This window comes from Meriones unguiculatus, chromosome 15, assembly GCF_030254825.1.
Source record: "Meriones unguiculatus strain TT.TT164.6M chromosome 15, Bangor_MerUng_6.1, whole genome shotgun sequence".
NCBI classification, from domain to species: Eukaryota; Metazoa; Chordata; class Mammalia; order Rodentia; family Muridae; genus Meriones; species Meriones unguiculatus.
This window is the reverse complement of record NC_083362.1, coordinates 50,595,898-50,623,777: the sequence shown is the minus strand read 5'-3', so window position 1 is coordinate 50,623,777 and position 27,880 is coordinate 50,595,898. Positions and strand designations below refer to the sequence as shown.

The window sequence follows — 27,880 nt, the reverse complement described above, 5'->3', positions numbered from 1 at the left end:
CAATGTTTTATCTGTATGTAGACCTGCATGCCAGAAGAGGGCACCAGATCTCATTATAGATGATTGTGAGCCACCATGTGGTTGCTGGGAATTGAACTCATGACCTCTGGAAGAACAGCCAGTGCTCTTAACCTCTGAGCCATCTTTCCAGCCCCACAACTGAGTTTTTAAAGAAACCAAAACTTCCATCACAACTGTCATGATGGGGAGCATGGCGGCAGGCAGGCAGACATGGTGCTGGAGAAGTAGTTTAGATTCTGTATCGGGATCTTCAGGCAGCAGGAAGACTGAGTGACACTGGACTTGGCTTAGGAATTTTTTTCTTTTGGTTTTTTGAGATAAGGTTTTTCTGTGTAGCCCCTGGCTATTCTAGTCTGGCTTTGTAGACCAGGCTGGCCTCAAACTCACAGTTCTCTGCCTGCCCTCGCCTCACCGGGTGCTGGGATTACCAGCGTGCACCATTGTTGCTCCCGGCTGGCTTGAGCATTTGAAACCTCAAAACCCACTGAAGTGACATGCTTTCTCCAACAAGGGCACACTTCTTTCTATTAATGCTACTCCATAGGCTACTATGTGGGCCATTTTCACTCAAACCACCACACCTAGTTATTCTTTTAAAATGGCATTATATAAGATAAAGATGGGAAATGTGTTATTCAATCAGTTAGACTTATCAGGATTAAAGATTATTCTGTGGAGGAACTCAAGAAAAGATTTCGTGGCTAATTTTCATCTTGCTGATTGTTTTTGCCTTAATATGTTCCTTCTTCCCTTCCCCCCTTTTAAAACCAAAGTGTTTTGGTCCTGCTTTTTATGGGGCAGTCAGGGGAAGGAATTGTGTAAGGTGGACACATCTATTATCCCAGCGCTCAGAAGACTGAAGCAGGAAGATCCTGAGTCTGGGTCCATCTCCATGCATAGAAAGACCGACCTTGTCTGGGCTTATTCCCACAGACAAGTGTGGTCCTCACCCACCATCAGATGCTGTGGTGAAAGCCTCTTAGCTCAGAGAGGCCAAGAAAGCACCCCGCTGACCTTCCTCTTCCTCTGTAGTGCTCATTCTTAAAACTCTATCTGGGGTGTGTAGGCCTCTACCCCTCTTCTAACTTCCCAAGCATACGTAGAAGAGAGAAGGTTATTGGGGAGAGGGGTCACAGACCCCTTTACTTCTCCTGGCTGTTTAGGGTCAAAGGGTTCTTTTTGTCAACAATTTTTGTTAGAGAGCAGATGTATCCAGCAGTCTCCTCAGCTGCGGTGCCCCGAAGCATTTCTCACTGTCTGTCTGCTCCAAACCACCACACTGTCCATCTCTCTGGTCTCTGGCTCTGGAGGTCAGCCCTCGTGCTCGTGTTCTCATCCGAGCTATTTCACCTTGAAACATGTTTCACTTGTATCTGTTTGAGAGACCGAAGAATTAAAAATCAGTTATTTTTTGATGTGTTGGTTCAACGTTTAAAGCACAAACCTGAACAAAGGCCAGACAGGTGGAGACATGTCCAGCCACCTGCGGGGAAGAACCAGTCTTACTGCATTCTTTTCCTACCCACTAGAGATATAGTTGCTAGGAAACTGGCCCCGATCCATTAATGGCTTGGGGGGCCTTCCTATAGCCAATCAGTTCAAAATGCAACATCCTCTTTTACGTTTCAACTAATGGATGCTTGCCAGGCAGGAATTCCCCTGCTTTGGGCGCCCTGGGAAGGACCAGAATCTTTAAATCAACCACCTAACCTGAGTACCAGGCTCTCTGCTTTCAACCGCTACGGTGGTGAGGGTGTGTGAGTCTAAGCTATAGCTTGTAAGAAAAAGATCCTTATGTGTTTTGTAATGGACTTGACTCCTGGTGGTCTTTTGGGGTCTCGTGAGTAGGGCACAACATGTTCAGATGCCAGATTGCCCTAGTCTTTTTCCTGCCCCACTGGCTGCTTCTCTCTCTATGTTTGTGCCTCTGTGTTTCTGTCTCTGTCTGTCTGTCTCTCTTTTTTTTTCTCTCTCTTATCTTGTATGACACTGGGTGTCCGAGGACTCAGCCTTGCAGTTCTACCATCTATAATCAGCCTGATGGTATTCTGATTTATCTCTAATAGGCATCTTTCCTCATATCTACAGACACTGTTATAACCTGCCTAAACTTTTTTGTGTAGCTATAGTCCCAGTGTTGATACCTATTTTAGTTCTTAGCATAACTGTAGCTCCTCTGTTAACATCTGCTGTCACCTTTAGCATATCAGAAGCCATTTTGCCTCCAAGTCTTCATTCTGATCATAAGGTGAAATTAAGTTCAGGTTCTCAGGCTTTGTCTGCCTTAAAACTTTGATAGCCTTTTACTTATAATTCAGTACTTACTGACTGTTCTGCTTGAATAAATGGTAAATGTTCTACTTAAACAAAGCCACATTGCCCTGCTATGTTCCTTTCTCTTGGAATGATGTGGAACTGTAAAGTCCCCAAGCTTATATCCTAGCCAATCAGCTTAAAAATGCTTTGTCTAGCTACGCAGGTACGATGTGCTTGGAGCAAAATCAATTCTTCTTGTAGTTAGCTAGTCAAAATGATGTAATGCTGCTTCATCCTCTCTTCCTACACCTAGTTACCTTATTACAGTTGTGTGTGTGTGTGTGTGTGTGTTTATTTTTGTTTTTGTAAAAAAAGCCTACCTTAGAAACAGACTATGGTCACAGTCTGGCTCCTGAGCCCAGGTTGTGTCCCTGATGGGTCAGATTTTGTTCAGTGTTCAATAAACTTCCAGCAATCCGAGTCTGGTCGATGTGCAGCTATTCCTGAACCTCAACACACATATATCTGTCCTTTTGTCATTTCTACTTGGTTATCTAAGAGATTTTCAAATTATATGATCAACTTTTAAAAATTAGACCCTGGACCCTACTCTGTCTTCTTTACTTCAGCCAGACTGATACATCTTTCTAGTTGCTCTGGGCTTGGACCTTTTTATTGTTTAACCTTTTTCCCCTGTGATGGTTTGAATGAGAAACGTTCCCTATAATCTTGGAGTACTTGGACTCCAATTGATGACACTATTTTATGAGGTTCAGGAGATGACTTTATTGGAGAAATATGTCACTGAAGGCAGGACTGAGAGTTTAAATGCTGAAGCCATTTTCTGTTTACTCTCCCTGTTTCCTGTGGTTTGAAGATGTGAGCTCTCATCTACCTGCTTCTGTGCCTTCAATCCACCAACTTAGATGCTAACCCTCTGGAACTGTTAGCCCAAATAAACCCTTCCTTCTATCAGTTGCATTGGTCATGGTATTTCATCACAATAATAAAAAAGTACTTAAGACATTCTTTTTCTGGTGCATGAAACATGTCTGGTTCATCTACTCTACTCTCAAAATATACCCCAGCTGCAATACCAGCATTTGAGAAGCTGAGGACTGCCATGTGTTTGAGTGGCTACATAATACATTCCAAGCCAGCCTGGGCTACAAAATGAGACCCTCTATCAGAAAAATAAGGCAGATGAACCACACACACACACACACACACACACACACACTCTCTCTCTCTCTCTCTCTCTTTCACTCTCTCTCTCTCTCTCTCTCTCTCTCTCTCTCTCTCTCTCTCTCCACATGATGGCGCCCATTCACGTATTTTCTAATCACTAGTGACTGACTCTACTTAACTTCTTCCACCGGTTGCCACCTTAGTCTAAGCCATTGTCACTTCTCTCTTGGATTACTATGGTGGCTACCTGGTCACCTTGCTTTTGACCTTGGCACGATTCAGTCTGTTCACAACACAACAACAGCCAGAGTGATTCTGTTAAAACAGATGGTTGGAGTCTTTCGCTAAGGAGCCTGCATGGGCTTGAGTGTCCTGTCTTGAGGGGTGTCTTGGTTCGCATTTACCCTCTGGCCTTGTCTCCTTTGGGCACCTACTCACTGGAGCATATGCACCGCACGCCAGGCCTTTCAGGCCCTCTGATATTTCTGGAATGTGGGTCGTGTTTCTGCCTCGGGGTCTTTATACTTTATGCCCTAGTTGGACGGTTCTTTGCTGCGATAACTAGATGTGGCTTGGTCTTGTGCCTACTCTGGGTCTTCATTCTTACATGGTTCAGCCGTCAATATTTCTGCCTTTTTCCTTTCTCTTTTCTTCTTACATTTTTTTCTCTACTAATACGCTAGAGTGTGCTTGCTTCTTTTTTCTTTCTTTCTTCCCTCCATCACCTCCAGTTCTCCTTTTTCTGTGCTGGAAATTAGAGCCTTGCACACACATCCTGAGCAAGCAAATCCCCATGACAGTTTCTTTATTTTTGCATATGTGTTGTGATGGTGCATATGCATTTGTGGGTAGAGGCCAGCAGCCTCTTTGGTCATCCTCAGTAATACTTTGTTTTGAGACATGTTCTCTCCTTGGCTTGGAGTTCACCAATTTGGTTAGGTTTGCTTCCCAGTGAGCCCCAGACACACTCCTGTTCTTTCTATGCAGTGCTGGGAGATTGAAAAAGTAGGTTACAGGACTGGAGAGATGGCTCAGAGGTTGGAAGAGAACCTTGCTTTGACTGTCAGCACCTACAAAGCAGCTCACAACCATATCTAACTCCATTTCTAGGGAATCTGATGCCCTCTCTGGCCTCCATAGGCACTGCACACACCATGGAGCATAAATATACGTGTAGGCAAAACACCCTATCCACATAAAAATAATGAAATAAAAAATATTTAAAAAAAAAAAAGGTGTATTGAGTCACACACTTTGGGCATAGGGCTTGGAAGAACTGAGCAAGAATTGCCCCAGCAGCCTCATTCCTGATCTACAGACACTATGCTAAAAGAGAAAAAAATAGTCCTACTCAGCCAAAAAACCACAATGGCTGGATGACTCTAAGACACCCGCAATGGTACAACAGTGGCATTTTTAATTTGCAGGTAACCAATTGCTATTTAATTGAATTTAAGGCACTCTAGGGGGGATTTCCTACTTGGTGCTGTAAACCTAGCCAACAGCCTGCTGAGGAGGTCATAGACCTTAGAGGAGAAACCTACTACTATCATTTTCCTAAATCAATGTAACTTCTGACTGTTTTCTAAAAACTTGTGCTTATGCCCACAGAGGAGGGCAGCTCTTGCCCCCCCCCCCCCCGCATCAAAGACACTTCTATTTACAACACATGGGGGCTATTACAGAGATTCACAGTTGCTCAAAATGCAAAATATGACTCTTGGGTGTCCAGCCCCAGTTGATAGAGCACAAAGCCTACAACTGAGGCTCACGGGACGTGAGAAGGAGCGGGAAGACTGTAACAGCTGGAAGAGTAAGGTACCCGCTGCACGGCATTGTCCTCTAGATCAGGGAAGCTGCACCTCTGAACTCACAGTAACAGGGCTGCCTAAATGAGACCTGAGCAAGGATTACAGCAGCTGACATGCCAATGTGTTTGCAGGACATTTTGCAAAGTCTCGCCTCTAGATAATGAGCTACAGGCAACCGATGGCTGCTGAGAGAGAGGGAGAATCAGTTTCCACCAGGGATTAGCCCTCAATAGGCTGACCAATCCTAAATGGTTAGCTCCAAACACACGTACATGTGAGCAATGCTAAGTGGACTCAGTAAGCTGTATAGCACGAGTATGTATGTGTATATGTGCATGTATGTATGCATGTGTATGTATAAGGAGAACAGGTCATGAATTGGAAAGGGAGGTGGGACATGGGAGGAGTTGGAGTGGGGCGAGTAAGGGATAGAAATGCAAATATAGAACTTATGTGTAAATGAAATTCTCAGAAAAATATAAAGTGTGTCATCATTCCGTCTGTTTGTATGTGTGCATGACTGTGTGTGTGTGTGTAAACTCAGCTTACGGAGTAGCATGTTCCGATATGGATTTTCTTTTTTGTTGACTATTATCCCTCCACTCCAATCTTCCTGCTTCTCCTTTCTCCCCTCTCCCCTTGCACTCTTATTCCATTGTCTACTTCTTTACCTCCCTTAATATACCGAGCCTTTTTTTTTTTTAAGATTTTATTTTTATTTATTCATTACATATACAGTGTTCTGCCTGCATACCAGCAGAGGGCACCAGATCTCATTATAGATGGTTGTGAGCCACCATGTGGTTGCTGGGAATTGAACTCAGGACCCTTGGAAGAGCAGCCAGTGCTCTTAACCTCTGAGCCATCTCTCCAGCCCCCTATACCGAGCCTTTTAATACAGGAGTTGGAGATTGAACTCGGGTCCTCATGCTTGCAAAGCAATCCATTTATTTACTGAGTTACTTATCTCTCTAGTCCAGCTTTTGCTATGATCTTGCTACGAAGCCCAGGCTGGCTTTGAACTTTCAATCTTCTTTCTTCTCTCTCAGCCTCCTACATTCTGGGATTGCAGGCATGTATCATTACTGACTCCTCTTTTCAGATAGGATCTCATTTAGCCAAGGAGGACCTTGAATTTCTAATCCTCCTGCCTCAATTACCCAAGTGCTGGGATTACAGGGAAGTGACATGCCCGGTTTATGCAGAGCTGAGGATGTAATGCAGGGCTTTGCCATATTACCATGGTGGGTAAATATAATACCAACTCAGCTATATCCCCAACACACCTAGTGCCTTGTTTAGAGTTTCTATTGTTGTGACCAACACCATGCTCAAATCAACTGAGAGAGGAAAGGTTTTATTTGCTTTATGCTTCTGCATTGTAGGCATCACTGAAGGAAGTCAGGACAGGAACTCAAACAAGGCAGGAACCTGGAGGCAAGCGCTGAGGCAGAGGCCGTGGAGGGATGCTATGTACTGGCTTGCTCCTCCTGGCTTGCTCAGCCTGCTTTCTTATAGAATCCATGCCCACCCACAATGGGCCAGGCCCTCCCTCATCAGTCACTAATTAAGAAAATGTCCTACAGGCTTGCCTACAGTCCAATCTTATGCAGGCATTTTCTCAACTGAGGCTCCCTTCCTTCTTTTCAATGACCCTAGTTTGTGTCAAGTTGGTATAAACTGACCAGCAAACACATGTACTTTCTGTGCATGTGTGTGCTCATCCATGTGTGCGCCAGAAGTTGATGCTGTGTTTTTATCTTCCTGCATCTTACGTTTTTCTGAGACAAGTCTCTCACTAACTTTTTATCTTCCTCCATCTTATGTTTTTCTGAGACAAGTCTCTCACTAACTTGGAGACCTCCTATTCAGCTAGATTGGTTGTCCTCAGGTTCCCAGGATCTAGCTCCCTCCACAATCCCAGTTCTGGGTCATTACCCATTGTGCCATCTCCCCAGCTCCTACCCACTTTTTTTTTTTAAATGTCTATATCTTTACTAAACTCTCAGGTCCTAAAGGGACAGGAGTCTTTGCCCCAGTGTTAGGGACTAAACAGGAAATTTCCCACATGATGGGAAAAGGGAGTGCTAAAGCTCCACCTCTGGGCTTTACCACTCCTAATAAGTTGGATTTTTTTTTTTTTTTTTGACATAGGGTTTCTCTGTATAGCGTTGGCTGTCCTGGAACTCACTCTGCAGAGCAGGTTGGCCTTGAACTCATAGAGACCCACCTGCCTCTGCCTCCTGAGTGCAAAGACTACAGCTGTATACCATCACTGCCCAACAGTCTTCTCACAGAATTAGAAAATGCTGTTAAGTAAAAAAGAGACAAAATGTCTATAATTCCTTAATCTGTAGATAACTCTGTATACTTTAGCCTATAACCTAGACTTTTCTGCATATATCTCTACACTTCTATATCTTTTCCAAAAGTAGGATTCATATATGTGTGTGTGTGCTCACATATTTTTTCCTAGTCTGTTTTAATTATTTAATATCATTGTCCCCTTTTGTTTTGAGACAGGGTCTTGCTCCATTGCCTAGGTGGGCCTCAAATTCTTGAGTTCAATTCACTTTCCTGCTTTCTGATAAGGTCATAAGAATCTCCCACTGGGCCTACATCCCCATCATCGTGGGGCTGAGAATTGAACCCAAGGTCTTAGGCAAGCACTTCACAGCTAAGCCATGTGTTCAGCTCATCTACCATCATTTTTAATGGCTCCATAATCCAGTTGTTTGACATGCTGCAATTTATTTAATAAACCGTCTTTCTCTACATATATACATGGATTTAAAAAGTGATGTAATGGTGTTGGCCGTTTTGAACAGGAAGGATATAGTACAAGCATCCAAGTCAGCTGTCTTCAATCGTTTAACTAAGAGGGGTGACATGTATTTTGTACCGCTCTGGAAAACTGACTTAGTTGAGTGTGTGAACATTAAATAGAGGTAAATTTTAACTTCATGGAAATAACATTCCAATATTTCTCAAAAGTAGACAAGGTCTTGTTGGGATAGTGAATTCTTTCTGGAATTTTTCAAGGGAGGCTAGCTGTTCTTGTTTCAGAAGGAATTGCAACTTTGAAAGAATTTGCATGGAACTTTATAGCATCCATAAGAAAATCTGTAGAAGAGTTCAGTGATACTGTCATGCTGGCTTTTTGGGGCTCAACACTGTGGCTTCAGGCTTTTCCTTGTCTCCAGGCTGAGACAAGGGACCCAGGCCCTCTCACTTTATGGGCTTCCGTAAAGCTTGAGAATGGAGAACCAGGAGGTAAGAAAGCAGATCTTAAATATTAGCAGTGGCCTTCCTTCTTCTTCTTCTTCTTCTTCTTCTTCTTCTTCTTCTTCTTCTTCTTCTTCTTCTTCTTCTTCTTCTTCTTCCTCTTCTTCTTCTTTTTGAAACAGGGTTTCTCTGAGCAGCCTTGGCTGTCCTGAACTTATTTTGTAGACCAGGCTGACCTTGAACACACTTGTTTTTACCGTTTAAAACTTATTTTTTGGCTAATGTGCATTAATAACATATTGGTAAGTCCCTGTCCTTTTGCCTCTTTGTTTTCATGTTAATTACTTTTATTCTTTTTTTTTTTTTTTCACTCTCTGATCTATTTGCTGGTACTAATTTCAGGCTACATGATTAATGAGTTTGGCTAGGAACCGCTGTGAAGAATCAGGCTTGGGGAAATACCTTTCTGTATGGCTAGAGGCTCTGTCTAATGACAACACTGCATTCCAACATGGCCACTGCACTGTGTGTGCCCCACAACATGTAAAATATTTGCAAAATGTTGTTTCGGCTGTTTGCTATCTCCCTGGACCAACTGCTTGACTCAAACTTCCAGAGGGAGGTTGGTGTTTAATAACATTTTGCACCTTGGGTCGGGAGGTGGGAGTGGGGGAGAAGAGGGTGTGCTGTGGCAGACAGAGAAGTGTCCGGAAAAGACAAAGTCCCTGTTTGTGCATGGCAGTTAATGGTTAACTGTATGTGGACAAAGGAGCCATTGAGACAGTGGCCTTTACTTTTTGACTCCTTCTCTCAAAAATTATTGTTTGTGGCTTAATCACCCTCATGTTGAAGGGGAGTCAACCAAATAGAGGACAAGCTAGACTTTTCATTTGGAACATGACTTTTTCCCTCTTCTTTGCTGAGAAGATAGGCCACCTAGACTCATGGAAACCACAGCAGGCTATCCCACCAATAAATTATGGATCATGCTGTGAAGACAGTAACGAGTGAATACTCCACTAGAATCCCGTATTGACCTATATTTTGCATGCCATAAAGTTCACCCATTTGACATCTTTGAGTAGAACTTTTATAAAAATTAGGCTAAAAAGTAACGATGCTTTCTCAGTCCTCCTGTATGATCAGATAACTTGAAATTGTTGGTGCTTGAATGTCTTTGACTATGGTGTGCTTTGGCCACAATGTAAAATGATATCCTCAGTGTTCTTTCAGAGAACACTGGGCCACAGAATTTTTTGGTTAATGTGATGTCACCCCATATTCCATATCTTCCTGCAGAGTCGGATGCAGTCAGAGATTTTTTTGTGTGTGTTTATGAGTTATGAGTTTGAAAATTCTATTCATTTCAAATAACTCCTTTTCTATCATCGTTCACTCAACACTAGTAATGCATTTTTAAAAACAAATTAATCACTATTTTCTGATAAAGATATCTGCCCATATTTAGAAAAAAAAATTACTGGACTGAAAGAGTACGAAACATCGGTCTCTTGCTGCACGTAAAAGTAGAAAATTTGTAAGGAAAATAAATATGCACGTAGTAAAAATTAGAGGTGCACATGGAGAAATAAATAACAAGCATCAGTCCCACACGTGGACATGCCCAGACAGCGTTCCAAATGGAAAGTGAAGTGTCCTTAACGTTTTATCTTCTATGCCTGACTTCTTCATAACTGAGAAGTTCATACCCAATGAATTTGGGTACCTGCTCTATTTACACATGTACATGTTTTTTTGTTTTGTTTTGTTTTGTTTTTCATTAGATATAAATGTCTTTTTCTGACTCTCTTTGTTCTTTAAAAAAGCTGTTTTTGTTTATTTGTGTGTGCTTACACACACCGTGACACGTGTGTAGGTCAGAGGACAGTGTTCTGGAATCGTTTTTTTCTGGATGCCTTGTGGGATGGGGGTTGGACTTAGGTTGTCAGCCTGGATGCTCTTCCCACTCTTCCTGACTCCCTCACTGCTTCCCTTCCTTTGTACCTTTTTGTGTTTTGAGGAGTCTCACGGTGAACTCACTATGTAGATCAGGCTAGTCTTATGGAGATCTGGTTCCGGAATCACAGGTGAGCAGTACCACATCATGCCTGGCCTTTTAGGCTCTCTCTCTTTTTCTTTTCAGGACGGGATTTCTCTATGTAGCCCTGGGTGTCCTGAACTCACTGAGTAGACCAGGCTGGCCTTGATCTGTTGTCTGTGCCTGCCAAATGCTGGAATGAAAGGTGTGTGACATCAGCACCTGGCCCTTTAGACTCTTCTAAAACCACTAGAAAGAGGAAGAAAGGGAGGGGAGAAATGAATAAAGGAGAAGTGAGTAATACTGGCTTTCCAGAGATAGCGCTGGCCAAACATTTGCATCTCCCGGCTTCTCTTTGGCCTATGGATGACAGAAGCGCTGAGGTTGTTCATTCCCTAATACTGCAGCAAAATAAGCATGGGCGGGACCACAGTCCACCCCATAGTGCTTGCCAGGTGTGCAAATAGATGCAGCACACAGGTGTTTGGGAGGAGGACTGAATGGACCTTTGACCCAAACAAGCAATGCATAAGAAAAAAAAAAGAAAGCCTTTAAAAATGATCGCCAAACATAACCTTTTCACCCAAGAGAGGGAGATGAAAAAAAGACCAGAAATCTTAAGGGGAACTCGCCACTTGTGATCCTGGCCGTGGGGGTGGGGAGGCTCAAGGAACAGAGCTCACGTGTTTTCATACGTGTTTAGCACTCCATCTTCTCCTCCTCTGTGGTCCCAGAACTGCTGTGAATGAAACATTGTCGCTTTTACAGTCTCCAGCAGCTGCTGATTTACAGAAGTGGGAACCCAGACAGGCTTTGCGGATTCCTAAGGTCCCCCTTTCACAAATGCTGAAGAGTAATTCAAATTGCCGCCGCTCGTGTTCCCTATAAATCAGCCCAATGAGCTTCTTGCTGCTCGGTTGCTCATTGGTCTGAGCTATGGAGGTGGATTTATTCCGTAGCTTTGTGAGCCATTCCCACTCACCCCCTGGGCTTCGCTTCCGCCCGAAATGGTAAGGGTGTGTGTAATTACTGTGAAGGGTTGATCTGGCATGTTCACACAAAATAAAGGGTGTCCTGCTGTGTCCTTAGCTTTAGTGATTTCTCATTACACATGTAAATTGGTAACCTTTCTATCGATCATCGGAAAGAAAACAAATTTGCAATTTAAAAGAAATGTAACTCAAAAATAGCAGGATGATTTTGACAGAAAGAAATGGAATGGAATGGTTATATCTGGAATCATCTTTTCTGTTTTCTTTTCTCTCAGCACTCCTTTATTTTTTCCTTCCTAACCATCCCCTGTCCTTCCCTCAGTAGTGTAAACCCAACTGGTCACAGATCTTTATGCATACATGTACACACATACACATACATGTACACACATGTACATACATGCACACATGCATGCACACACAGGCATGCATGATGCACACAGGATGCAGGTCTGCCTGTGCCATCTCACCTGCAGAACTGCTCACCAAGTGTGTGAGGGGGAATCTAAGGAGATGTCCTTCAAAGCTGACGTTCTCTCGAGGGAAGAGAGGAGGCGGGTAGAAATGGTGGAAACACCATTTCCTTTGACATATGCCAATGCTCACCTGTGTCGGCTCTCAGGGCAAAGTCTGACTTCCGTCTGGGCTCTCTACTATGCCTGGAGAATGTCTCAATTATTGATAGGAAGGAAATTGTGGCTGGCAGAAAGAACTGGGGATGAGTTTCTTCTTGCTCTCAGTTTCTCGCTCTCTCACCCTTGCTCTCTTTGTGTTTTTAAGACAGGGTCTCACTCTGCAGCCTAGCCTGGCCTGGAATTCACATGTGACTTAGAACAGCTGTGGACTTATGGGGGATTCTCTTGTGTTAACCTCTTGGGAGCTGAGATCACATGGCTGGGCTATTACACCCAGCTGAATTCCTTTCCTCGTTTTGGGTTTATTTTGAGTCTATTAATGTTTTTCTTTAGTTGGTAATAAATTGTTCACTTTGCTTACCTGAAGCCGCCATTGAGTGCTCTATAAGCAGAGTTTAATATCAGTAGTTGAGGTGGCTCTGAGTAGTTTTTTTTTAAATCACTTTTTATTTTCTGGTTTCGTTTGGTACCAAAGCATTTTAGATCTTGCCACGTGCTCTGAGAGTCCTCTGATGTCACTACATACGCATGCATTGACTTTCCCAAACACTTGAAATGCTCTTCATCTAGACTGTCTGATCCTTAGAGTATTGACACCCCCCGCCCCATGTGTTGCTTCTCAGCTCTCTTTCCTCTTCCCTCTGTAGCTCTCTACAGCCTGTGAGATTCCCCTCACACACGCCTGGCCTTTCAGAAACTCAGCTTTGAAGCTGACAACCCAAGATTTGAACCAAGGACTTATAACTTACACAACTCACAAACTTGTGTAAGTCTGTTAGTTAATCTATTTATGTATCTATCTATCTATCTATATCTATCTATCTATCTATCTATCTATCTATCTATCATCTATCATCTACCTTCCTACCTGAAATAGAAGATATATGTAAGTAGCATGTTTGTATTTGCATGTATGAATATTTATATTGTGTATTATTGCTATTACTAATTCCTATGGAAGAAAATCAAAACCTGGCTGTAGTGAGAATTTTTGTCTCTTTAGAAATGTTATGTGAATATGTTTTTATTTCAATCCCAGGTGTGGGATATGGGGCTGTGTCAGACTGACCACAGCAGCTAACTATGATTTGTCTCGTGCTCTGGCAAGGGCATGATTTTGCCATCAGAGGATAGTTTATGTTTGGAATCCTGGGGACTCTTCAGAGGGTATAAAACGCCAGGGCCCCAAGAAGCAGGGAGGCTGCTGATCCCCCTGCTGTTGCTGTTTGCTCCTGCTGTCGTTTGTTGCTCTCTGCTGGATTGTGGTTGCTGGTTGGATGTATCCTGATGAAGAAGCTCTAGTTCGCCCCAAGGAACTCAACACCCCTAATCAGCAGGAAGTAGTCTAATGATATCGACGCCCCTCCCCCCAACCTTTCTTTTTTATCTAGTGTTGGGAGGAGGTTGGAAGGGATAGGGTGGGTGTAGGGTGGTAGGAAAAGGAATGCAATAAATAGCCAAAAGTCTACCTAAACCTGGCTGCTGTGAATTTCCCATGAAGCAACATTTGGGCTGAGCTGAACAGCTGCTGCCTTCTTAGGTGACATGGTCTTTGTCACCAACCCTATAAGAGGGCAGCTTTTGGGGGGTGTTGTCCTTAACTGGGCTCCATAAGGTTCTTTTTTTTTTTTTTTAGAGACTTATTAATTGTATTATCTTTTGTGCGTATGAATACATGGCTGCCACATGTGTTCATGGAGGTCAGAAGAAGTGTCGGGTCTCTATGGACGGAGTTACATATAGTTGGGAGCCACTGTGTGGGTGCTGGCCATCGAACCTGGGTCCTTCGTAAAAGCCGCAGGTGGTTCAGCCCTCCGTACAGTTCTTACCGTGCCTTAGTCCTTTTGCTGAAGAGAGCCCCGCCTCCCTGGTTAAGATGTTACTAAGTATTTTGTTTGGGTTTATGGAAGCTGGAACATGTAATGATTTAGGAAACATTAGAGTCTTGACACCCCCTTCCCCATGTGTTGCTTCTCAGCTCTCTTTCTCTTCCCTCTGTATCTCTAATATCTGTATCCCCACTCCCAGCCTGTCCCTGCCCATCGGGTTTCTCGCCCTGTAAAAGGATCTGCATTCATCCGTTCCCTATGGTGCAGCCTTGAGGTAGCAGTCCCTCTATTATTTCAAGACTGCCTTGAATAAAGAATGATTCCTGCCTTCTGATTCTTGTATCCTGAATATTGGCCTTTGAGTGGTAGATGTCCAGGGCCTTTTCCTTCAAATTGGAATGTAAAAGAAAACAACTCCCTGTTGTGAGAGTTTTGGCTTCTTAAAAGAAGAGGCTGCTTCACAGCAGGTGATTATGATTTGCCTCGTGCCCTAGTGGGAGCGTGATCTTTGCCAGCTGCAGAGAGTTCACTTCTGGGGTCTCTAGAGAGGATGTAAATGGGAGGGCCTGTGGCAGCTGCTGCTCCCCCTGTTGCTGCCCCCACTGCTGCTGGTTCATCTTGCTGCTGCATTTGCTATTGTTGGTTTCCTGGACTGCTGGATATGCTGACAAAGAAGACTGGATTTGCCTCAAGGAACTCTACCTCCTTAATCAGCACGAAGTAGCCAATAGAGGTCTATGCCCCCTTTCCCTTCTAACCTTCTTTCTCTCTTACCTGGTGTTGTGGTATTGGAAGGGATTTGGGGTAGAGAAGGGTTGGAGATATAAGAACCCAATAAAACAGATTTAAAAACACACCGACAACTCCTAGCAAGGCCATCGAGGTAACAACATGTACAGAAAAGTATGCTGAACAAAAGATCCATGGAGGTCCCAATCTTCAGGGTACCAGGAACTGCTGAGCTTCTTCCTGTGCCAATTCTGGCCCACTTCCTTCCTGGGAAGTGTTCTCCTGCTTCTATCCAGTTTCTGGTTCTTCAAGAGGAGAACCTGGAAATCCTGGAAGATGCTACCATCTTATATTGGGCCCTGGAGTACGCTTCCCCCATTCTTTACCTGGGGAGTCGTTCTTCAGTGGAGGCCAGGTGTCTACAATGCACACCACTGCCTTGGGCCTTTGCCCAGATAATCCACAGTGCAGAGGATTATCCACACCCTCTCTGGTGCACTTCTGTTGAACACTGCTCTGTCTTTACCGGCCTGCCCTCCCTGTTCTGTCACCCCTTTCCTAAGAAAACGGTCCCATCTAAAGCACCCTTGGATTCCAGCCCGTTCTTATGCTTTAACCTTCTATCCCCAAACATGGTGTTGGGCTGAACTAAACTCTTCAGAAAAATTAAAATTTCTGTTTTCATATTATTGAGTGAGAAACCAATCCGCACGGAAGAGTACTTGTTGAAGGGCACAGAGCTAACTCCAAGAGGGAAAGACTCATAGGACCTTATGTGATTCTGATCTTGCATCTTGAGAATGGGTGGCCTGTTCTACAAACAGGGTCAGGAGGGGCTGGAAGAGCTCAGACCACATGGAAACAGAGGCGCTGATCTTATTTGGGAAGATCTTGAAAGTGTTCTGTCTACAAATGGGCCTCACATTCTCTTGCACATGTTCCACCGACCCAAGTATTTATCAGTAATAGCTTGCTGTGAGGGAGAGGAGGGCTGATTTCCTTATCTCACTTGAACGTGTCACAGGCTGTAGCACATGGCTTGTCATCCCCGGCCCTACTCACATTTGGATCAGATACTTCCTTGTTGGAGCAGTTGAGCAACATTGCAGAAAAGCGTTTCTTCTTGGGCGCTATAGGATTTTAACGCATGTACATAGTTGATACTGATCTTTGAGACAAGGTCTCCATATACAGCTCTGGGAATGGAGAGGTACAAGTGTGAGGATCTGAGTTTGATCCCGAGGTGTCATCAACATGGTAATCGTGGAGGAGGAGAGAGTCAATGGCCCCTACCCATCCCTGACTACTTATCTGCAGGCAATGGTTCATGAGGCAGGAGAGTCATTTCCTTCATTGGTACAGTCACTGACACATTTCTTCTGCAAACCTATCTTCCCCAGTGTTCCTGTAAGAAACCCCAAAGAACCCCACCCACAGGGGTGTCGCTAGTTGGGAAGAGGAAAGGAGTCAGTGGGAGGGGGTGGAAGACAAGGGAGGACAATGGTGGGAGAAGGTGTGACTGTGATCGAAATTTATTAGGCACATGTATGAAAAGGCTGTAATGATGCTCATTGTCATGTGTAATTAGTATACGCTAACAAACATTTAAGAAAATGTGGTGGTGGTGGTGTGTGGGCATCTCAGTGTTGAGGAGGCAGAAACAGGAGGAACTCTGGGGTTCTCTGACTAGCCAGCCCAGTCAGTGAGCTTCAGGCCAATGAGAGACCCTGTCCCCCAAAAGAAAGTGAATAGTTCCTGAAGAACAGAACCCTAGGTTGACCTTTGGCTTCTACACACAGACACACACACACACACACACAATCTTGCATGCATCCTACACCCTGCTTGCTTTATAAGATCTTGACAAACATTCCCAATTTTTACGGGTAACATCCATGTTTTATGGGATAGCGTCTGTGGTCCACAATGAAAATAAACAAATGTTTCCAAGCATTGTTAAATATTTTTTGGAACCGAGGGGGACAAGTGTGGTGGTAAATACTGGTTCGTGGGCAACCAGTATTGTGGTATTAAAAGGAACCCTGAAATGCAGTCACCTCCTGGCTGGGGGAAGCCCTCTGTGCCATTCTCCGGGTGGTGGCGGCCATTAGTGAAGAACATGAGAACGCTTCAGTCTCTCACTTTTACTTTTCTTCCCTTGAGCTGACTAGCTGCCTCGCAGCACCCTACATTTCCCAGCGTGCCACAGCCATCTCTTAGCCTCGTGGTTGCAAAGCAGCGCCAGGGTTCTGTGGAGGAAGGTGCACTGAAAGGTGGAAATACACTTCCTGCTTGGACATCGCTCTATGTTTTGATTATATGAGGAGTGGGACACCAGGACATTATGGTATTTAGGGGTCCTGTGAAGGTCCTGCAGCTGGACAGGCAAGGCCTGGAGTTCTGTCCTGTAAGGAAGCCTTCAGGTGCTTTTTATGTATAATAGCAACATTTAGGCACTATCGCACTAACGTTTATAAACGTGTTCTCTAAAAATGCCCGTTGAGAGTGGGACGGCTCAGCGGGTTAAGGTCCTTGCTGCCACGCCTGACAGCCTGAGTTTGATCCTTGGGATCCTTGGGTAGAAGGAGAGAAGCAATTTCTGCATGCTGTCCTTTGTGCTTGGCATGTGTGCCGTGGTGTGTGAGAGATCACACACACACACACACACACACACACACACACACAGAATTTAGAGAAATGTTTCTGGGGCTGGGCGTGTAGCTCAGCAGACGGTTTGCCTGCCTAGTATGCCTGAAGCCCGGGGTTCAATCCCAGCACTCCTGCGGTGTCAGCATGGGGGACGTGGAGGCCGGAAGGTTAGGAGCTCAGGGTCATCCCTGGGCAGCCTGGGCTGTGGAGACCCTGCTCTAAAAAATAAAAAAGTGTACTGAGAACTTTTATGTGCCTGTACACACACATACACACACACACACACACACACACACACACAAACACACGTACACTTACAAGTCTTTTAATTAAACAGAGTCTAGCTATGTAGACAAAGCTGTCTTAGAACTCATAATCCTCCTGCATCTGTCCCCTGAGCCCTGGGAGTATAGGTGTGCACCACCGGGGTATGATTTTTTGATGCAGAGAATCTGGAAAATGTGAAAATAGAAGAGGAGAGTAAGGTAACACAGGGAACTTATTACCCAATTATATCTTCAAATAGATTCTGTCTTCAAGTCAATTTACTGTCCTTTTAAATCTATCTATCTATCTATCTATCTATCTATCTATCTATCTATCCATCCCTCTTTCTAGTTAAGAATTGAACCTCGTGCCCTGTGAATATCATGCAAGCCATCTGTCACTGAACTATACATTTTTGTCTTGTTTTAAATGGGAAACAAACACATAGCTGAGAATCAGCAAGTACCAAAGGCTTAGAAAGGAGAGCATTAATTTAATCTATTTTTCTCTGCATTCTGCTTCCTGAGGACCTTGGTTAGGACTCTATATTTGTTTCTTCTGTATTTAATCTTTACTTCTAAGCCATATTCTCAGATTATTACACGCTTACTTACTCATTTATTTTGGATATGAACTCTTGGCTTTCTGCTGTAGTTGACGATTTAATTCATTTGAAATTTTTTATTGTTGCTGGGAGGTGGCGGTGCACACCTTTGATCCCAGCACTCACGGGGCAGAGGCAGGAGGAGCTCCATGAGTTTGAGACCAGCTTGGTCTACTGTGTGAGTTTCTGTAACCTTCCTTTCCCTAGGGGGATTAGCAGCTGATACTGGTTCATGAGGGAAAAGGGTGCAGAATCTATGAAAGGGAGATTTGGATGGCCTGAGAGTACAAAGGAAGTGACAGACTTCCGGGACTATCTTCAATGGGGCAGTTCGATTTTACTCTATATAACCATTGAGGTTATATACAACATTGGGGAGGGGAGGGATAGATCTTTGGCTGAGGGCTTAAGGTAGTGGGATGCCTCATTTACATGAAGAGGAATTCCAGGAATCCGAGGGGCTTGCTGAGAGGGTTCCTACCGGGAGAAAGGGAGCTGAACCTGTAATTTCCTCAAGGACTGTGTGATATCCCTCAGGTAGAGGGTGTGGGGACCCCTGCTCCCCAGGCAGAGAAGAGAAAACCCTACAGACAAAGGGAGTCCTCCATTTTGCGCTGAGCTCAGGACTTTCTGGTTATGGTGGACTGTAACCTTAGCAGCCGGGTTTCCTGGCAAGTTCCAGGACAGCCAGGGCCACACAGAGAAACCCTGTCTCAAAAAGACCAAAAAACCAAACCAAACCAAACCAAACCAAACCAAATCAAACCAAACCAAACCAACAATAACAACGAACAAACAACAAACAGAAGACTGCCAGTGCTCTTGAACAAATGCCATCATAGCTCACACAGGTACTCTTGTAAGGGCGACTGCCGGGCAACTACCTAAGGACTCTGGGCCTCGGCCAACTTTGTTACTGCCAAAATGGTTAGCACTTGCAACCCACCAGGCAGTCATTCTAATTTTGCTTTTAAAAATGTCCTTTGCCTGGATGTGCTTGGATATGCACAGATGTTACTATGGTATATGTGTCAAAGTCCATTCTTGATCCGTTCCCCCTTGCCAGGGAGACCTTGGCAGCCCACAGAGGAAGAGGATCCAGGCAGTCCCGATGAGACTTGATAGGCTAGGGTCAGATAGGGAGAGGAGGACTTCCCCTTTGAATGGATTAGGAGAGGGGGCTGGGGGAGAAGAGGGAGAGAGGGTGGGACCAGGAGGAGATGAGGAAGGGGGTTACAATTGGGATGTAAAGTGACTTAATTGTAAAAATAAAATAAAATAAAACAATAAATGTTCGTTGCCTCGAGTACTTGGATATGCTCAGATATTTCTATGGCACATGTATCAAAGTCCATTCTTGAATAATTATCTTTGAAAAAACACCTTCATTACTTAGCTTGACACTAAACACACAATATATTTTTGTTTTAAACACTTCAATAGATCTTTTCCTCAAAATTCCTTGTAATAGTCTTCCAGATGCTTGAACAACCACACACCCCAACCATGCTGTGATGTCTCTCCCTTGGGTTCTGCCTCTCCTGGTCCAGGTTTTCTGGCTCAATGCACATGTGTTTTCCTGTTGTTCTGTGTTCATTTTCTTTCCTTTCTTTCTTTCTTTCTTTCTTTCTTTCTTTCTTTCTTTCTTTCTTTCTTTCTTTCTTTCTTTCTTTCTTTCTTTCTTTCTTTCTTTCTTTCTTTCTTTCTTTCTGTTTTTCCTGCCCTCATTTTTAGAAATTCTCCTGAGATGGGTGATGTCCTAGGGTGATTCCTAAATCTATCCTTTTTTTCCCATGCCCCTCTTACTTCCCCCCTGGGTTGACTTTTGGTCAGCTTTGTCTTTTTTTTCAGCTATGGCTTTGTAAGTGCCCCTTCTTACATGTGCTTCCTTCGGTGTGTAGGTCGGACCTTGCACAGGGTAGGCAGGCACTGTGCTCCTGAGCTCTGCCCTCAGCCCAGTTTGTTTTCTATCTTCCCAGCTCCCCAGTACCTTCTAACTCATGTTGCATCGATGTTCTCTGCCTGTCTGTCTGTCTGTCTCTGAAGATAGTAACTGATATTTTTCTTAGAGCCTTAATCTGCTCTCTCCATTGATCTCCATTGATTGCTTTTTCCTCTATTTTCTTTCCCTGATCATTTTATTGGTTTATTTATTCATCAGATGCATATGTCCCAGGGATTATTGAAGATGTTGGAGACACATGTAATGGCAAATAAGATACATGTCCCTGGCATTATGAATATCATAGTTTAGTAAGGGGGGATAATAAATGAATGAATTGGATTCTGACTCTGAATAAGGATAAAGCTGGCTGCAGTTACTGTTTTTGGCAATGTTCAGACATGGAAAGGAGTCTCTGTCTCAGACTATTACACATGCGCTGGGTTGATTCAAAGCCTGTGCCCAGCTGGGCCTGGGCGCTAGAGTTTACACGCGCTGCAGCTTTCCGTGGCCAGGGCTTCCTCATAGCATGACGGCTACTATCCAAGAGAACAAAGCTGCCAAAGACCGAAACCGTAAGGGTCAGGGTTATAGGATAGCAATTAAGGCTGGCCATATCCAGTTTGGTTCTTGAGGGTTAAGAAGATTTCCTTATTCCTTCACAGCATCATTGGGGTTGGGATAAATGCGTGCGGTTTTGGGGCCGTGGTCCGCATGTGTGACCTGCAGGGAAGGCTGCTGAGATGAGCTGAGGCAACAATGGCAGGCCTTAGAAATCCCCAGAGTAAACTTTTTTTCCTCTACCCTTTTTGCCCCTGGTTTATTTCTGATGAAATGAAGGCACAAAGGGACTAGGTAACTGTCCTGAATGTCACCCAGGAAGCTGTAGAAGGGCATTTGCGTTCATACGTGCTTTACAGGTTCTCTGGATTATATTAAAACAAACACAAGGACAACTCATTGCAGTTGGACATGGAGGTGCATGTTGCTAACTGAGCGTTTGGGAAGCTGAGGCAGGACGGTCCCAAGTTTGAAGACAGCCCTGGCTATACAATAAGACCCCGTCTCAACAAAATGAATATGCCTACCACCTGTCCACCCACGGAACCAAAACCACCACCAGACAATGATTTCTGGAAAGTTCTGAGAACACACTTCCTGAAAGGCCAGAGGGATTGGATCTTCTGGAGCTTCCCAACATGGGTGCAGGGAACAGAGCTAGGGTCCTTCGGGAGAGCAGTGAGCCCCCTTAAACGCTGAGCCATTTTGCTAGCCCCCAGATAGGTTTGTTTAAGCACGCACTTTTAAGAGCCTTCCTTCGTTGCCTGTGAAGCAAAACGGAGACTTTTCAAAGCTGGACTTGCCGTTTCAGGATTCTGAGTCGACAAAACTGTTTTGTTAACGAATGCCATACTTTACACGTGACTCAGTTTTCAGTCTATTGCACGAACGCGATGGGCTATCTCACCTTTGGCCACCAGATGGCAGAGTGCTGCTGTGCTATGATCTTTGAATTTTTTTTTCTGGTGAGTTTTCTTTTTATGCCTGGAAGACCAGCAGCTTGAATCCTTATGAACAGTTATACTTTTTGAAAACCTTGTATGAGATTCTTTCTATACATTTTCTGTTTTTGTGTTTCTGATGAAAGATCTCACTTTAAATATATCATCCTCCTGCCTCTGTTTCTGGGATTATAAACCAGATTATTATACCAACATGCGTTGGCCCTCTGCCTCCCTTTGATGCTTTCTTATTTCTTTGTTGATACTTAGGACAGTAGGACTGAGCACAAACAGACTTTGGTAGAAAGGGCTTCCTTTTTTGTTTTAATCGTTTGTTATCTGCTGTTGTTTATCTATTCAATGGCATTTGTTGTTGTTTGAGCTAGGGACTCACTATGTAGCCCTGGCTGTCCTGGAACTTACTGTGCAGGCCAGGTTAGCCTTGAAATCACAGAGATCCACCTGCCTCTGCTGGTATTTGTTGCTTGAAAAAATCAGTTTCTGATTACACAGCAATTTGTGTGTGTGTGTGTGTGTGTGTGTGTGTGTCTGAACCATAACATAACAGGTCAGAGCACAAATTGGGTGTCATTACTCCACCGTCTACCTCATTTGAGGCAGGGTCTCTTTTTCACTGCTCTGCTGGCTAGGCTAGCTGCTCTGTAAGCTTGTCATGAATTTTCAGGTCTCCATCGTTCATGCCCCAGGGGCCTGCTTGAATTATGGACAGGTGTCCTAATGAGTCTGCTTCTTACACAGCTTCTGAGAACCTGAATTAAGGTTGCTGGGTTTGTACAGTAAGGCCATAGCCTCAGCCTGCCTTTTCTTTTTGTCCTTTCTTTTTCTTTCTTTCTTTCTCTCTCTCTTCCTTCCAGATAGGATCTCACTATGTAGCCCTGGCTGTCCTGGAGCTCACTGTGTAGACCAGGTTAGCCTTGAAGTCACAGAGATCCATCCGCCGCTGTCTTCCGAGCACTGGGATTAGAGGCTCACAATCATCACACCTGATGACACCTTTTTTTTTTTTTAAATTTTTTTTTTCTCACTTTGAAGGAGTAAGAGAAGAAAACTGTCAGGTTTAAAACCTTCATTTCGGTTCGGCTTACTTGTTTAGGATGCTGTGCTGTGTCCCGAGGGACCTGGGACCACCGTCCTCTTTTAATTTGTGCCTTAAGAGCAAATATATTAATAAGGATCTATGTGGATAGAAGGCAGGCAGCTTCAGCTTTTCTAGCCAAATAACTATTTTTGGAGAGAGGCAAGGAAAGAAGATTCATGTATGTAGACAACAGGAGTCTCCCCTGTGTGGATTGGCAGGAATATTAAGATTATAGGACTCTGGAGAAGGCAGGGAGCTGTACAGATTCCATACCACTCTGAGAAGAGCTAAGGTTTCACACTGTCACTGAAACTGGTATGCAGGACATCCACATCAGACTGAGGATTAGAACTGGATCATGTGGGGATCCCATCCCACCTTCCCCACGAGGAAAGCTTCCTCACCTCTGGTCACTACCTTTTATCCCCTTTGCCCAGCTCATGAGACCAACAGCTCATGAGGAGGAAGAGTCAGTGTGTCAGAAGCCCCCGGCCCGACTTGCGAGGTGGAGGCAGCTAAGAACGTGGGTTCCAAGAGAGGGCTTAGCAACCAGGTCGTGTCCGTGCAGTGAACGGTCTGTGCCCGCAGCAGTCTCCTGCCAGGGCTCCCTCTGGTGGTCAGAAATGGTATTTGCTCCCAACCTGGCGCTCAGACAGCCAAGCTGCCATCAACTTACTCATTTCACCAGGCGGGCTCTGGAGTTCACTGGATCCTCTGCCCTTGAACGTCAAAGTTTCCCCTCCTCCTAGCGCAACGGAAAAGCTGTATCTTGTCACTCTTCACCCAGGGAACAGGAAGCCAGCAGTTAGGGCCAGGGGTTTATGAGGGCATCTCGCTTCCTCCGAGCTCTCTAGTGAGACGTTGGAAGGATGAACGAGTTGCCCTTTTTCAATAATTCGAACTTTCAGCTATGTTTTGAGACCCTTGAATTGTCAAGGCCACGCAAGTGGGAAGCATTACGATTATTTATTGCCACCATCGCCGTCTGTCGGCTTCTTTGCTGACACCCAAGGCCCCTCATCCATCTCTGTGAACATCAAACAGATTACCAATGCTTAAGGAGAGGCGTGCTGTCATGCAAGATTCGTAAAGAGATGCAACTCGCAGGGACCACCTCCTCGGAATCTGACATCACTGAGGGGACTGGCATAGAGCAACCTTTACACCCAAGCACAGATGCGGGTGAGCTCGGATGCCGTGCCTCTGAAAGGTGGGCTTTTTCTTTCCAGGAGGCATTGTCTTGCTGTAGACACGGCAGCTTTGTCTTCTGACACCTTGTCTTGTCCTGAAAGAGGCACCGGTTCTACCTTCCCCGACATCAGAGAGTTTGTTAAAGCCTGGTTGAAGAGAATCATAATAAAAATCTATAAGCATGGGCTTTTATGTATCTCACTTTTATTGAATTCCCTTTAGTATGAAAGTAGCCTATTTTGTAGCATTCAGCCTGGTGTCTGTCAGCTGATGGAAACTCGGTGTGAGCTCTGAGGGGCTGCAGGCAGATAAGGGAGAGAACAGGCCAGGCTGGGTGGGATGGAGACGCTATTGCTTTCTGAGGGAGGGAGCCTACCGCAACACTCATTTCCTTCTTGCTTTTCTTTTTGTGTATGTGTGTGCTTTTTTTTTTTTTTTCCTATAAGGTGCAGTGATTTTTCTGATACAGCTGAAAGGCATCTTAAGAGAAAAATCACACTAGACCACTAATCAAATAAATGGGGGCGGGGGAAAGGTGACTGAATGAACACAGCATTGAATTTCCTGGCTTCGCTGCTCTTGGGTCAAAGCTTTTCTCATAGTGTTTTTTGCTTGTTTGGCTTTTGGAGACAGGGTCTTACCATCTAGCCCAGGCTGGCCTTGAACCTGAGGTCTTTTGGCTTCAGCCCCTTGAGTGCTAGGATTACAGGGCGGAGTTCTATCTCCAGGTTCTCGTAGTTTGTCAGTGACGAGGTTTTAAAGATAGGGTCTCCTGTAGCTCAGGCTGGCCCCAAACACTTTCCATATACCTGAGGTCAACCTTGAACTTCTGATCCTCCTGTAGCTACCTCTCCCAGTGCTGGGGCTACAGAGGCGAGTTATCAGACCTGGGCCAGCTATCCCCAGGATCTAGCCTCCTCCACAGCTCCCAGTGCTGGGGCTTTACCCACTGGGTTAACTCCATAGCGTCCCCATCTCTCATTTCTCTCCTGGAGCATGTTTTCCACCTGCGTGGACCCCAGCCATTGCTGCCAGAGATGTTGGGAGGGGCCTCGTGACACCACTCAGTTTGGGGATCAGGGTCACCGTAGGACGTAGTTATCCGTCCTTTCAGGCAGTGTGCCCCATCCCACCACAGGAGGACAGGAGCAAGCCATGGGGTGACAGGAGCAAGGGTAGGGGTGTGGGCAGGACACCCTACCCTCCTAGAAGCCCCTCCACCCCCAGGGTGGAGCCTGCTGATCGTACCGTGAGATTCGGTCTGCTGACTGTTATTCTCCGCATAGAAGGAGAGCGATGGGGGCGGTCGGCGGACCCTCACCTGAGAATCAAGCCACCGCCTCCTGAACCTGCCAGCCGGCTGCGTGTGGCTCCACCTTCATTGCGTACGGCCTCGTGGCCTCCGAAGGTGCTAGGGCTTATAGACCGAGGAAGGTTGCCTGATGAAGGGGTCCGTCTGTGCGACCACAGAGAAATCCACAAAGGTGCTGGGGTGAGCCTTTGCAGTGTAGTGGTGCGGTTGCTTCGAGAGCACCCACACCGCTGTAAGAAACTCCTCGGTGGCTGGCGCTCGGCGAGCAAGCCCGGAAGCTCATTAGTGTACAAAGGTGGACCCCTGGTTGGTCATTGGTCACTGGGAAAAGAGGCTGATTGTGTAAGTCTCTCCAAACAAGATTTTATGTATCTTTCCATGGCTGGCTCCTGCCTGTGCGTTCTCCGATCGGGGATGGGCACTCCGAGTGTGCCGCGCTCTCTGAGAGCCAGTCGGCAGGGAGGGCTAGCTCAAGCTTGGCAGGTGGGCGTCATGCCCGGTAAGAAACCAGCCCAGTCGGCCTGTCCTCAGCCAGCAGAGGTGGGCTCTGTGAGGGCATGGGTTGTCCACGCTTTAAACGCGGTGCGGGCTCGCCTCAGCAGACCCGTGTGCTCTGGGATTCCAGAAGGTACAACTCTGCAGAAAGCATGGTGGTCATGGCAACTATCAACGGCAGAGGAGGTGACCACAGCCAGAAAGGCACTACCTGTGCCCGGGTCTGCAGAGCCGGACACCATTCTTCACGCTCAGCTTGACACCTGTCATGCTGTCCCTCTGGAATCTCTCTAAATTTGATATTTCAGCACAACCTGTTTCAGTGCTGAAAAAAAATGTTTTTCTTCTACATTAGTTCATTATCACTTAGGGAATTGCCTGTTCTCAATTATCCTGACAACTTAGAAGCCGGGAGCCCTAGATTTTCTGCCTAAATCTCACTCTCCTCAGGATGTCAATATAATAGCTTTTTTGTCCGCTTCCTTCTTGCACCTTGTAAGTGTCCAGGGTATAGTGTTATCTCAGTTAAAACAAACAAACAACAACAACAACAAAAAAACATTTCTTTATTTTGTGTGTTTGTGTGTAGGTCAGAGGACAGCTTGCGGTAGTCACTTCTCTTCTCCTAGGTGGGTTCCAGCGACTGAATTCAGGCTGCTGGGTTTAGTGGCAAGGACCGTTCCCTGCTGAGCCATTTCCCCAGTCAGAATGAGAATTACTGCCGATAGACCCCATGACTACTTCTCTTTCACTTTGCCTGAGGCGGTTCCCCGCCCTCTTCAGGGAAAGACTGTGTAGGCAGAGGATAACGGGTTGGAGTATTTTTCTCATTTTTTAAAATATATACTGGTGATGGAATCCAGCTCTCTACCACCGAACTGAATACCCAGCGCCAAAAATCTTGATTTAATTGAGTACTATGGGCTTAAACACCTTCCTTTTTCCCCTTATGTGTATATATATATATATATATATATATATATATATGTATGTGTGTATGTGTGTATGTAGGTGTGTATTTATTTATTTAATCACTTTACAGCCTGATCACAGCCCTCTCCCGCCTCTCCTCCTAGTCCCAACCTTATGCCTCCTTTTCCCCCTTCTTCTCAGAGAGGGGAGGTCCTCCATGGGTTCCAACCGCCCCTAGCACATCACGTCACAGCAGGGCTAAACACCCCCTCGCCCACAGGGCCAGACAAGGCAGCCCAGCTACGGGAAAGGGATCCAACAGAGGCAACAGAGTCTGAGACAGCCCCTAGTCCCATTGCAAGGGAACCCACATGATGACCACACTGCACGTCAGCTACATATGTGTAGGGGCCTAGGTCCAGCCCATGCGTGCTCTTTGGCTGGTGGCTCAGTCTCTGTGAGCCCCGAGGGGCCCAGGTTAAACATGTCCCTTTTCCTATAAGACAATAAGGCTCTAACTGCTGATAGTTAGCTAAAGGCTGAGGGGATTTCAAAGGTAGACACCAGAATGAGGGCCCCTACTCAGCGTTTCCAGTTCATGTCTCTTGAAGCAAGAATTCAGAAAGAAGACAGAGTAGGGAATTTATTACAGGGCAAAGGTATACCCTCAAGGGTGAGCGTAGGCTTCTCAAGAGAGAGTTGTAATGTGGACGTTAGATAGCTTGTGTTGTGGACAACATTTAGTGGAAGGATGGATTATTCATGGGTCAAAGTGGGGAGAAGGCAAGGAATTCCAGGAGCACTGGGGAGGCAGGGACAGTCAGATCCCCGGGCAAGATATCCTAAACTAATCACTAAGCCCTAGGTACTGGTGAGAGATCCCATGTCACGAACAAGGCAAACAGTTCGTGTGGAATGATACCCAAGGTTGACCTGTGGTCTCCACATGAGCCTGCACACGTGTGTACAATCAGTGACCTGAGGATGTGCGAGGGAGGAGTATTTGTGGTTTAGCATGGAGGCTTCTTGGCTGGTTGTTTTATGTTAATATATCCCATTTTGAATTGCTCTCCAAGTTCATATTTGAAGCTTCAAGATGACGGTGTTTGGAAATGGGTCTTTGAGGGATACTTAGGTTCAGGTGAGGTCAAGAGTGTTCCTTGGGGTCAGGGCCCTCAGAAGA

General features: G+C 45.3%; 1 long non-coding RNA gene across 3 annotated transcripts; it reads right to left on the bottom strand.

Moving 5' to 3' along the window:
* Positions 1-47: 47 nt before the first annotated feature.
* LOC132648074 (uncharacterized) lies at positions 48-25,562 on the bottom strand. Of its 3 annotated transcripts, XR_009586453.1 has the most exons (3): positions 25,300-25,562; positions 23,464-24,124; positions 48-1,394 (listed from the first exon to the last, which is right to left on the bottom strand). It is a non-coding gene; the product is annotated as an uncharacterized LOC132648074 (long non-coding RNA). The 3 variants fall into 3 exon arrangements; XR_009586452.1 differs by lacking the exon at positions 48-1,394 and having other exon boundaries at positions 21,147-24,124; positions 25,227-25,562; XR_009586451.1 differs by lacking the exon at positions 48-1,394 and having other exon boundaries at positions 21,147-24,124.
* Between the last annotated feature and the right edge of the window lie 2,318 nt (positions 25,563-27,880).